Genomic DNA, 14,245 nt, shown 5'->3' with positions numbered 1-14,245 from the left:
CCACGCAGCACAGCTTGACACTGGAGGCCACATACCCAGGGTAGGGAGCAAGGCACCAAAGATGGAGCGGGTGAATAGCACAGCACAGCTCACCATAGCAACCCCCAACAGGGCCTCCAGTGAAAACAACAGATTCAAAGTAGCAAATGCTACAACCAGAAAGGCAAGGATACCACTGATTAGGCGAGGCGCTGCAGAACAGAAACCTGTTGAAAGAGCTGAAAAGTCAACCAAACCACAGAAGACCACCAAGCATGGGAAACATGTATCCAAGAGACAACAGTCAAAGGGCTGGTTGACATCGCACAACTTCAGGATATTGTAAGACTTCCATGCTGACACACCGACGCGAGAAGCTGAGGTTGCTGCATGCAGACATCCCAGCACGCAGTGATCTGATATCCCGCACTGGGAGTCCATCTCGAGACCAAGACGGGGTCCTTCATCCTCTCACACCAGGTAATGGGGTTGGTTATATCCTAGGGGGATTCTTTTCTATACACATAGATGGTGTAGCACGGTTACAACGAATTTTTTACAACGCACTACCATTACATCGCAACTTTTACCACGCAAACCATTACAACGCAATGCGCTGGGGGGCGCTCTAGGATAGGGAATGTATTTAATATACTATCCAACACCTTCCCTGCTATCCACGGGGACTGGAGTTGGAATAGTAAATTAAATAATTCACTATCCAGCGCCTAAAAGCATTATGCGTTGTAATGGACTGCGTGGTAAAAACCGCGTTGTAAAGGCATGCGTGGTAAAAGCATGCGTTGTAGTGACACCAATCCACATAGATGCATTTAGGTACATCTAGTTAGGGTCTGCAAGGTAGGAGTACGCATTATTACTGTTATGTATTTATACGCCTACATATTTTCATTGTTTTAGCACTATGGTAAAAATCTACCATCGATTTACTATGTTGGCGCTTATAATCATTTATATATGTTTCTGTCTTATGGTTGTTGCAGCACAAATATTTTACACTGGAATGATGCTGGTTCAATAAAAACTTATTGAAAAAGTCCCCACCGTTTATTCTGTGTATCTCTTTGAGACAAAGTGAGCATGAGTGACTGAGCACAAAGTACTGTACTTTTTCCATGATCCCTGAGGTAACAGGGTTGTCATGTTCGATAGTTGCCAGAAATGATTCGCTCCTTGGTAAGAGGATTTCATAGAGGCACTGTGAGCTAGCTGGTATACAGGCAAGCATATATGATGGGGGTGTCTGGAATCAGTCTGGACACTATTCTCACAGGTTATGTTGTCTAAATGTGCAGGTCCAATTTAGGTTTATAGGAACTACAGGACATATCCTTACAATACGTCAACAGCATCTGCAGGAGTCAAATCCATGTCCTGTGAGAGCCGTGCCACCAGAGGCATAAGACTCAACATCGAGCTCATACTCCTTGAAAATAAAGTAACAGGAGCCCACGAACAACAAAAAAATGGGGTCCAAAGAGCAGCGCAGGGAGGCATGAACCTTCAACTACCACAGAAAATGAGCATGCAAGGCCAAAACCATAGAGAAAGCAGGACTCAAGGCAAAAACTAGCCAAACGAGAATGAAGGGAAGCTAAGAAGTCAACCACAACTCCCAGCCCACATATAGCAGACTACCTGCATGTCAAACAACCTGTCAGTGACAAACAGAGATGGCTATGACTCCAGAGGCTCAGCACGCCCAAAGCAGACAGAAAACATAGAAAAAACCCACTGTGCCTTGCCCAAAAAGGCACAAACAACGTGGAAGTCATAACGCAATGCCAGGGCCAAGACCCTTGAGCATCATGAAGCCATCAATGTGGAGTAAACAAGTTGAAGGTACACCGGCGCTGACAAACAACGCAGCAAAATGGAGCCGGCAGGTGCCTATGGGCCCTGAAAAAATGAAACCACAACCCATGGCCTGCTGAACATGTTCCACACTATAACCAAAGAGAAACATCAAACATGAGCAACAACAACCAGGCAGACTGTGCCCCCAGACAAGCAGCCACAACCGTGACACCCACACCAGCCTACATAGAGAGCCTCCCAGGCCGAACAGCTGGGCGCTGAAGAGACACTGCATCCCGGCCAACCAGACAGGCCCATCACAACAGGAGTTTTTAGAGATGAGGGGTAGGTGGTCCCGATCCCATACTGGCCATAAAATGAGCGAAATATTCTCTTTTTTGATTCTTGCCCTTGACAGGGGGAAAAAACCTGACCCCCTAATATATGCAAGGTTCAACAGGATTGTCACAGCAAGATTAGTTCCATGAGTCCTTACTGGCAAAAATTCCAATCACACACCATTTTTTTGTAAGGTGTTTATGATAGTACTGTCACTCAATCCGTAAGAGTGAGTGAAGAAACAGCCAACACGTGTTTCACCCTTTTACACAACCACCCGGCCTGGGGCTTCCTCAGGGCTGTGCATACATACATAGTTTGCAAAGAAAGAGGGTGGTGCGTATCCCACAGAAAGAAAAGAGCATTGTTTATAAGGTTGGTGAGAAAAGGAGGAAAGCACAGGTAGGGGGAATTTTTTGTTAGTTTCTGGAGTAACTGATAAATGGGTAGTTGGGAAGTGAGGGGGAAATGAAAGGAGAGAGAAAGGGCAAGAAAATGGACACAACGACAGAGACATATAGTTGTTTAAATCAGTGAGGTCCGTCATATTTAAAGGACAGACACGTGGGAGAGGCAAGTGAACAACATATTTCGGGAATCACATTGTGTCCCTTTTCTTGCCCTTTCTCTTCTGTCTCCTCAAACCTGCTGGCCCCTGCTGGAGTGAGTTCTTCATCACCCAAGAGGTGCCCCTCAGGTCCTGGATCCTTTGTGTGTTATCAGTCAAAGTAAAGAAGAAATTCTGAAGATTTTGGCTCTTCGTGACAGCGAATGAGCCTATTCACACCAAGATCTTCCTGTCTGCCCCAATGTGAAGCTCCAGTGAACCCTACTTTTCACACTTAGGCGACTGCCAACGAAGACAGACAATACAAGATATGCACTTTGCGCTACAGCATCGACAGCCTTTGGTGTTCGAAAGTACGAATCTCCAACAACGACCACTGTGAAGTCCAACAGGATCTTCATGCTACAGGGATGACTGTCCGCGACATCCGGCCTACTCCTCATGCTACAGAGACAACCATCCACAATGCTCTCTCTGCTCTTTACCACTTCCTCCAGTGCAAATGGAACTCTTCATGCTGGACTTTAGAAGGTAACTTTTTCAGCGGCACTAACATGGTCTCTGTGTCCAGCCCACCCTCCATCACGGTTGGCCTGAACTTGTGAATTTCACCCACTCTCACATGACCAGATGCTGAGTGGCACTTTGTGCGATACTCACCTTAAACCTTTGAAATTGCTCATCTCTGTTTCTTCTGATTGAATTTTTGTTGTTTTTTTCAATAATTTATTCATTTTTACTCTTTTTTTCTAAATTGGTGTGAGATTTTTCTTGCGTTGTGTATTCACTTCATTACTGTTTGTGTGCTACATAAATACTTTAGACATTGCCTCTAAGTTAAGCCTGACTGCTTTTGTGCTAACTACCAGAGGGTTAAGCAAAGGGGACTTCGGCAAGGATTGTGGCTGTTGCTTGAGAAGGGTTTCACAACTCAATCAACCACCCAATTTCTCACAATTAGGTTGCTTAAAGGTGTGCCTTATTGATGTTCTGTATATCATATATCTATTCCTCCTTTCGTGTGCATTAGCGACTTTTCCGTATGTACCAGTGTCTGTGTTTTTCTGTGTATTGCTCTCACATATACCTTTGGGGACAGCTGGTACACTAACCAATAAGATTCTATGTGAGGCATTCATGGTCCGTCAACAGTAGTATCTATGTGTAATGTCGAAATATATTTTGTAGCATGTCTAAAGGTAACACATCTTCCTAAAGCTGCATTTAGTAGGTCAAAGTTTGCAGTGCCCTCATTTCAAGCCACTTTGTAAAAACCTCTCACTGACACAGCTTTACACCTCATGTTCACAGTGTGTGTGAATGCGCAGGACACATTTAGTAAGAGCCTTCTGAAGGACATTCAGCCTGGCCCATTCAAGAAACACCAAACCTGGAATGCTTGAGGCTTGTAATTACAGCCCTATGCACAGCCCAATCCATGTGGTAGTTCTGCTTGGTACAGTGTTGGCAGAAAGGAATATGCAAAGCCAGTAGCATAGCACGGGTGCCATGGGCCCCAAAGGAAGCAATGAAAATATCCTAATAAAACATGCTTTAATTGAAGTGCAATGGGTGCCTCAGACCCCTGTGCCACTGCACCATCGGCACTATTGATAGCTACACTTCTGTCCAAAGCTAACATAGAATATAAATGTCTCCTGTGAGGTGTGCAGGCCTTAAGGACTCCACTGACAAAGTAACCCATGAACAGCAGAATGCATAATATTTTAACTCCTAACTTTGCGATAGAAATAATGAATGCACTGGAAAGCAAGAAATGGATGGTTAAGTCTCTTTAAGTCATTGTGCCAATGCTCCTCTCATGGATAACATGGTTGGGGGGGGGGGGGCAAATCCTGCTAGATGTGGCCTTCCACCAAATTGCTCATAGATGTTAATGGATATTGCATAGCTGCCAAGTTTTCAAATTGTTTAAATGTGACCTCTCAATGTTTCTAGTGTACTTATGTGTGACATTACAATGCTTATGTGTGAAACTGTATCATGAGTACAGCAAAGCAATTATGAAACAAATTTCACAATTTAAATCTCTTTGTGCAACATGAGGCTCTAGAAGTGGCTGCAGCACGTGTAAAGTGTTAGGCCTCTGTTGCAAGACATGGAGGTTATTTACGCCTTACTACAATGCAAGGGGTTCTCTTCTGCCTTAGAACTGTATCATGCCTTGACAAGGTATTTGTTGGACTGTGATTAGCTGCTGTCCCTGGCCGAATAATGCCCATTCTGCATCCTCAAGTGTGATACTTTCAGGGCCAGATGAGCGACCCTATTTTACATGCGCAAGCGGGTTTGCGACCCGTTTGGTTATGCAAAATACAATAGGGCCATGTACAAACCCTATTTAGCGAGTTGCAATTTGCAATTGGAAAATTGGAGTGATATTAATTTAGAATGCCTGCTTTCAATGTGTTGATGGTGTATGTTTGTGGTTTGTCAGCAGATTTTGCAGCTGCTACCAGAGACAGTTATGTATGGCAACAAAGACTTTTCTGCAGATAAGACTTGTAGCTTGCATGCATATAGTCTCTAGGAATCCAAAGTATGTGGGAGTTTTTACACACACCTCAGCAGCTGGCACAGTAAGCTCTCTAGGTTACCATCTGTGTTTTTTGCTTACATTATACAGATACATTTTTTTTAGAATGACTTTCCAAACCATCTCCAGTTTGTTCACATTCCTTATAAAGTTACAACTTCTCAATAATCTTGGCTCTTATTTAAAGATAAAACGTGGTTCTAAAATCTGTAGCAAGTTTGATTTCTTTTTTACATATTCCACATGTTCATAGAAGTTTTATGGCGTGGGCAAAGTGGGCTTTGGCCCAGGGCTCCAGCCTTTTAAGGGGCCCCCTGATAGAGCCAGATTTATTCTTGTCCTGGTGACATTGAATATCATTCTCATTATTTCTTTATTCGGTTTTTGACAAGTATAAAACAACCATGAAAGCAATTACACAGATTAAAAAACAGTTAAATCTCATTTAAAATAATTTTTACATGATACATAGAATTACTACTTTGTCAAAACAATTGATTATCATAGAGAATTTTTACAGATTCAGTCTATGTCTAAAAATACATTTTAAAAATGTAACTACATACCTCGATGTCCATTCCTCCTCTAAAATTTGCAAATGTAACAGAGCAGGACGGCATCTTCATAAGTCTCAGCAGGGGGATTAACCAAATCTTTCTATGCCCATCATAAAATTTGCAGAAAAAAAAGGTATGAATGGTTGCCTGCCTCGAGATCTCATCGCACGGGCAAGATGGTAATACTGAGTCCCAATTATTTCTCTTTGGGAAGGCAACCAAACGGTGAAAGAGATTTAACCTGAACCTAGTCAGGAGAAATCTCTCGAAAATGGTACCATCTTAAGGCAAGTATGGCTGGATAAAAAAGGTGGTTTGAACCGCCATAGAATGTTGGACTGAGGTTTTAGTAACTTCTTTGGTGATTCGTAATTCTTCTAGGTGAGTCAATGACCTCATTTCTAATGCCTTCCTCAATATTTCCCGGATCGAAGAGGGTACCTCATAATGTTTTCCTAGTCCCAAATCATTCAAGAAATTTTTTATGTAAAACAACCATCCAATTTTGTGTGACTAATCCAGGGACATCCAATCTGCAATTATTTGTTGTGTAAACACATTTTTTTCTGATGTCCGGATTCGGTGCCAAAGGAGGAGGGGTTGAATTTTAGCTAGATCTAAAAGATACGGGATCCCCAATTCCATGTGGCATGAGAAAGTAGATACGCTCTTTGGTACTGCCAATAGCAATCTTAAGAACGCATTCTCAGCCACTTGTAGAGCACTAGTATTTGCATAGCCCCATACTCCAGCCCCGTAGAGGGCCACTGCCTGGCATTTGGCTCTATAGATATTTAACAATTTCACCGGTGGTCTCTTGCCCAGCTTTTGGGAAATATTTACGAGGAATGCAATGGCTCTCATGAGATGGAGTTTTCTGGCTTCAATCTCAGGTTTCCAGTTTAAATTTTGATCAATAATGATACCCAGATATGGGTATTTATCTGTGGTTGCAAGTTTCTCCTTGTTGAGATAGATGTCTTTTACAACTTTTCTTCCCGGTCCTGCGACCATTACATAGGTTTTTTTGATGTTTATATGTAGGTCTAATTTCCCCATGAAATCAGAATACCTATCCAGGGCCTTCTGAAGTTCGCGGGAGGTGCGCGCCAGTATCACGGCGTCGTCCGCATAGAGCAGAGCGGGAATCGGGCATTTTTTTTATTTGTGGGAGATCCTGGCCCCCCTTCAACATGGCCATCGCTAGGCCATTAGTATAAAGTGTAAACAGAAAGGGGGCCAGGACGCACCCTTGCCGAACTCCTCGCTCTACTCTAAACGACGCGCTTTACCCCGAACCTAACCCTCGCGGAGGCGTTGGAGTATAGTTCTCTCAGGAAGTCCACCAACGGTGAATCAACCCCCATTGATATTAATACAGACCAGAATTTGGCATGGGAGACTCAATCAAAGGCTGCGGACAGATCGACAGAAACCATGTACAATCTGCCCGGTTTTGCGCGTACATATTTGCCCAATAACATGGTCAAATTCAGGGCTTGTTCGGTTGTTCCAAGTCCCTCCCGGAACCCAAATTGGATATCCGAGAGGACCCCGCCGTCGTCCGCCCACTGCTGCAGACGCTCGAGGATGACTCTACCAGCCACTTTACCCAAGGAGTCCAGCAGTGAGATTGGACGATAGCATGAAACCTCCTGGCGGGCACCTTTCTTCAAGATAGGGACCATGATTGAATTTGTCCAGGAGTCCAGTAAACCCACCTCCATCACGGCCTTAAATACCCTGGTCAACATTGGGGCTCAAAAGGTCCAGGTTATATTTGAATAGGTCTATGGGAACCCCATCCGGGCCAGGTGCCTTGCCATTTTTGCTTGCTGTTAAAGCATGGAGTACCTCATTGATGGTAAATTCTAATGTAATTGGGTAGCTAACTTCGGGAAGGCTACTATTAAGACCTAGATCCTCTCCCAGATTTACCGGACCTTTCTCAGAAATTTTTGTAAAATGGGCCACCCAGGCTGATTCATCGATAGCTACGTCCAAGCTTGCCGCATTTTCAGGATCGGCTAGGAAGGGGGACTTAACCACTGTCCAGAATACTGCACTGTTTTTGTTCATACAACTTTCATGTAACTGATCCCATAAAGCCTGTTTTAATTTGGCTGTCCTCTCTTTTAATGCAATGTTATAATCCCTCCTCAGGCTAGCTATTTCCTGGGCCACTCTATTGGTTTTTTGTAATGCTGTTTTTAATTTAGAATGGGCTGCTGTACATCTATGATTGAACCATCCTACTTTCTTTGGTTGGCTATTTTTTACCTTAACCAAGAGTGATTCATTGATTGTTTGTAAAATTGCCCTAAAGTTACTTAAAACTTCCTCAGTTGAAACTAACGGGTCTAAGCATTTAACAATTGAGGGGTAGGCTGTTTTTATAAGTTTTTCAGTAATAACAGAGGGATCTACATTCTCCCATTTTATAGAGAATCCATTTGTCTTATCTAAATGCAAAGTGTTTTGACTTAAGGCACTAACTATAGTTTGTATAGTGTGGAGGTGGAATGGGCGGAATTGTAGGGTGAGGGCGCAGTGATCACTTAGCGTGTTGATTAATGTATCAAAGCTGCTGACACGATTGACTAGCATTTTCGATAATAAAATATAGTCAATTGTGGTCTCGCTCCCCCTCCCAAGAAATGTAGGATCCAACTGGTCAGTATTATAGTTCAGTTTATTAGCGATTACAAGATCCAAGTCGGAGAGGATTTCATTTAGATAATTTCCGCTGATCGTGTGGGTAAAATGGACTATGGGTTCTTCGTTTTCATCCATTATCCCACACAGGTTACCATTACTATGCTGACATGGATGGTGGTTAAAATCGCCCCCCCAAATAATGGTTGCCCCTGCGCTGCCTCCCGAGCCCCTCGTCAAGGAAGATAATTTGTGACGCACTCTTTACAAAACCTTCAACAACTCTCCCTCTGAAAGGTTATTGTAGAAATTTACCAAAAGGACAGTGTCCTTTCTATCATAGCAAAGACTGAGTAGCTGATAGTTTACTTCCAATTCTAGAGACGTTATTTTTGCCCCCCACCCCTATAGTATTTGCTATAAATATCGTTAGACCCCCTTTCGCCCTACCAGAAGCCACAGGTAGTGCAGGTGAAAAATAGGTCTTGTAGCCTACCAAATGGATTTCATTCATGGACCAGGTCTCCTGGAGGCAAATTATATTATGATCTTGGAGAAAATTCAGTCCAGTCCCGTCTGCTACCTTAGGGCGAAGGCCGGCAATGTTCCAGAAGAGAAACTTTATCAGGGGATGTTCAGTTGCTGTAGTGATAGCCCGAGGTGTGATAGATAGAGCTATCTGTGGACCGTTGGTTATGCCAAGTTCAGCCGTATTTTCTGGGGCAGTAGTAGAAAAAACGGCGCCCAAACACTTAGACGCATTGTTGCCAATTATCTCTCTGCCTCCCCCAGTTTCTTTGGAATTTGGATCAAGTGTTAAGGTGTCGCCTTGGATTAAATTAGATTGGTTGCCTGCTACCCCAGCTATCGGGGGTTCCGGGATTGGAAGCTGTTCCTGATTTGAATTGCCCCAAGTGGCCTGGTTTCGGAGTCAATCAACTCCTTCCAGCCCAGAGAGCATCGAAAAATGATTAAAGGTAGGTGTTGCTGATACTCCACTGGGCTCACGGACTACCGTTTTACTAAAGGATCTTCTCTGCCTTCAAGGACCCCACTCCTCGCGGCCCCCGCTCCGCGGGAGACGCTCGAAAAAGGACTCGAGGGGGCGCACCTGAACAGCACAACTGTGGGACTAACTGACCCCGAGGCCACCGGCGGGACTGCGAGGACCAGCGTGCAGTGCGGCTGGTCAACTGCCGCAGCTGGTCCTCTTCCCGCCCCCGCCTCCTGCCTGGTAAAATCACTCTCCGGGGCAGTGCTTACTTGGTGTTGCTGATACTCCACTGGGCTCACGGACTCCCGTTTTACTAAAGGATCTTCTCTGCCTTCAAGGACCCCACTCCTCGTGGCCCCCGCTCCGCGGAAGCCGCTCGAAAAAGCACTCGAGGGGGCGCACCTCAACAGCGCAACTGTGGGACTAACTTACCCCGAGGCCACCGGCGGGACTGCGAGGACCAGCGTGCAGTGCGGCTGGTCATCTGCCGCAGCTGGTCCTCTTCCCACCCCGCCTCCTGCCTGGTAAAATCACTCTCCGGGGCAGTGCTTACTTGGTGTTGCTGATACTCCACTGGGCTCATGGACTTTTACTAAAGGATCTTCTCTGCCTTCAAGGACCCCACTCCTTGCGGCCCCCGCTCTGCGGGTGCCGCTCAAAAAAGGACTCGAGGGGGCGCACCTGAACAGCGCAACTGTGGGACTAACTGACCCCGAGGCCACCGGCGGGACTGCGAGGACCAGCGTGCAGTGCGGCTGGTCATCTGCCGCAGCTGGTCCTCTTCACGCCCCCGCCTCCGCTATTTAGTCCCTCCCCTATCCCCGCACACGGGACGTGCGCGGGCGTCCGCCGGGCTAAGCCCGGGCAAAGGGCGGGCCGTCTAAGGCCGTCAAAGGACGTTTAAGGCCAGGCCGGGCCATCCCTCTAACTTGCCCTCCCTTTGGCCGGTGGCTGGTGGTGTGTATACTTTGTTTTGTACTATTCTTTGGTTTTCCTGATTTGGTATTACGAATATTGTTAAGAGTCACCCTCAACATGCCCTTACGTTCGGGCAAAGAGAGAACTGTGCAAGTATCGACATCAAGCGGCATGGTGTCTGGGCCCCTTGATGCTTTCTTCAAATGGGCTACATGGATCCTGAAGAAGGCAATATCCTTCGCTGAGAAGCGCCTATCCCTGGACCTTATTACAGGTAAACGATCTTCCCTAGGACATATTGGTTCAGTGGTATCCCCCGCTATTCAAGCCCCCATAATGAGTCAGGAGCTACATGAAGACTCAATGTTGGTTGAATTAAGTCAGGAGGTTGATTGCTCATTATTAATTACAACTGATGGTGGCACGCCTTCTAGCAACATCAATCACAGTGGTGGTGAATGTTCGATGCCTTCAAGTCCCGAACCAAATAATCCAAATAAGGGTGGATCTCGAGATTCCAAGTGGGGGAAAAGGAAAAGGAGGGATGGAGCCGGTAAAGGGGGTACATCCAAGATTCCCAAATTAAATCTTACATCTCAGCCTCCTCAGGTTCCAATTAGTCCCCTGCCACTCATACTGGTACCTTCCGACACTGCTGGTCAATGTCTAACTTGTAAATATAAGGAGGATGGTCTTTTGGGTAAGATGGAAATTTTAATCAAATCTCTCATGTTACCCCTAATGGAACGTGCTAGGCTAACGAATCAGAAACTTGATGAGTTGGAGAACCTAGTTTCTGCCAATACCAGCATACTGAATAATTTAGTAATCACACCGAATAACCGTAAAGCTACTACCATTACTGCTAAAGCAGTGGGGTCTGGTGTGTCTACTAATAATTTGGTTCCCCAAATTAGTGCTAAGCCAACGAATAAACAGCAAGATCGAATTCAGTTGGAGAAAGCCCCCGTGAGTAATAATCTGGTGGCTGCTATTAGAGGAGGGCCCCCGAATGAGGGCAGTAGATTCAACCCACAGCCATCCTTAGGTACACAACCAAGGGCTGGGCGGGCTAGTCAGCTTACCATATCGGGGAAAAAGGTCCCCAAACAGAGCCTCCCTAGTATTGACCTTCCCTCAGAGGCTACCCCTTATACTATCATATTGACGGGTGTCTCACCTATTGGGGAGGATAAAACCGAATCATTTAGGGACCTGAAAAACAAAGTTGTTTTTTGGTTGAATAAAAATAGAACACTTCCCCCCTCCTCCAATATAGAGATCTTAAGTGTTAGAAGAGGTCATTGGGTGGGACACAACCCAAAATACCTAGAGGGTGATTGCGTCATCATCAATTTTAGGGACCCCTGGGTGGTGGACTTTGTGCGTAGAGAACCGAGATATGGCAGGATGGGTGACGTCCAATCACTGGGCATCCAGTACTTCTATCCTAAAAGTTATCAATGAACCCACTTATTACCCGATTAATCCCAGCTATAGAAGACCCTTTGGCAGATTTCCTCATGTATTGACTCCACACATTCCACCCTTCCCCCACCTGCACAATCGCTTTGAACCATTATCTGGTTTGGAGTGTATTGATTGACTTCCTTCTTTGGCTGGAGGGGACATCCAAACTGCAAATTATGTGAGTGATGATGAAGGTCTCAGCAAAAGTGAGGAATGTGGGGATGATCATAGTAAGGGTCCCGAAACCGGGCCCTCGGATATGGCCTCTGAGGGCCAGGAAGGGGGTTACGAATTGGAAGGATCTGCTAGGTGTATTATAGTCTGCGACCACCCAGTTAGAATAGCACCGATAGAGGGTGGGGGTCAGGATATAATTTGGGATCTACAATCCAATGTGAATTGCCCACTCAAGACCCTATGCTCAAATTGACTTCATGGAACATCGCAGGGCTCAAAGGGAAACTTAAATCAGCTGACTGGGTAGATTTCATAGATGAGTTTGATATCCTGATCTTTCAAGAGAGTTGGGCTATTGACCCGATTTATCGGGCAGGTTATTTAAATTTTTTTAAACCAGCGACCCGGGGGAAGAAAGGGAGAGCATCAGGTGGATTAACTATATGGGTAAGGCAGTCCATCAGTTACAGGCCAGTAGAAGTGTTAGCCCACAACGCTGACATCCTGGGAATCAAGCTGTGTAGGGAAAATTAACAGGATATTTTTATTATTAATATTTATGCCCGTGGATTACCTGGAGGACGGAGTCCGGCAATTATTGATGAGTTAGACTCTTATTTGGAAACAATTGGGAGGGATAAATTTATAATTGTTGCAGGGGACTTAAATTGCACTTTCGAACCTTGGTCGTGTGAGGGTGGGGACATGCGCGCTGAGGAAGACGCCGTATGGAATGTCCCAAACCTGACATTGAATCCCATTAAGAAGGGTACGGAGGCAGCTTTGCATTGGTTGGACCTGTGTCTGGAGTGGGGGTTAAGAGCTGCTAATGGCCGCTCCATCTCCAATAAAATTGGACAGTCAACTTTTGACAACGGAGTAAGCAATAGTAGAATTGATTACTTCCTAATCACAATAGAGTACTGGTCATTTTTGGATGATATGTTAATTTCTACACGGCCCGGGAGTGACCATAATCCGTTGATTTTAAGTTTGAAACTAAAGGATGGCCCTGGCCGGGCTCTCATAGCCAAGAGCCTTACAGCAGAGGCTATTTTAACAAATGATAGACACAGGGTGCGTTGGTGTAGGGTTTTGGAAGATCCTGATCTTTTAGACAGGATCTCCTATGTAGTTTCATCTACCTTGGGTGTCGTTCAGGAATTGTCTCCTACTGACCCAAGGTCACTTGAGCAGTTTAGTGTCTATCATGAGCTGCTCTTTGATAATCTGAAAGCATTACTAACCAAAGCTGGCAACAATGGGAGAGTCCTGACTCCTTTATTGTGCCAGAAATGGTATAAGAAAACCTGCCGGCAGGCGCATAGTTCTCTGATCAAAGCAATCAAATCTAGAGTTACTGCAGACATCAAATCGGCCAGATTACAGTATAGGAAGGCCCAATGGGAGGGGAGGAGAGAGTGGGATGATAACCATTGGCAGGACTTATATGAGGCTAGTTTGTCCTCGAACCAAATCAAATTCTGGGAGGTGGTGAAATGGGGCAGGAATCCTGATATGCAAATTCCGGAAAATCATGTATCACCTGACGTATGGGTGGACTTTTATTCAACCCAGTTTAGAGGTCTTGACCCAGCACCCCCAAATGTCCTGGACAATTAGTTATCTTTGTCCCCTCCAATACGACAACCCATAGTGTTTGATATTAACGACACGGTGACTGCACTGGGATCTGTACAGGCCGGTAAAGCTCCTGGCATGGACTGCGTCCCAGCTGATTTTTTTAAGTCTGACCCCCTGAATTGGGTGCCTTATATCACGATGTTTGCAAATGCTATTGTGAATGGGGCAAGGATTCCTGACTCATGGAAAGGGGCAGAAATCCTTCCCATTTTTAAAAAAGGAGATCGCTCGGCCCCAGGGAATTATCGCCCCATTAGCCTAATCGACGCACAACAGAAAATTATAGCAAGGATGGGGCTCGCTAAAGTACAGGGGTGGATGAATAACGAGAATATTCTTTCCCCGATGCAAGCAGGTTTTAGATCATTTACCAGCACAATCGACCAAGTGTTCAGATTTATTCTGATATACTGGAAGGTTGTGCTTCTGGGCGGAGGATCGATATACGCTGCGTTCGTGGACCTTAAGTCCGCATTCGATCTTGTTCCCAGGACAAAGTTATGGGCTGCATTAGGTAATATGGGTATGCCCCCCGAACTCTTAGAATTAGTGGAAAGATTACATGAGGG

Source organism: Lissotriton helveticus, chromosome 3_1, assembly GCF_964261635.1.
Source record: "Lissotriton helveticus chromosome 3_1, aLisHel1.1, whole genome shotgun sequence".
Classification (NCBI taxonomy): Eukaryota; Metazoa; Chordata; class Amphibia; order Caudata; family Salamandridae; genus Lissotriton; species Lissotriton helveticus.
The sequence above is the reverse complement of the archived record's forward strand: the minus strand, read 5'-3'. Positions refer to the sequence as shown.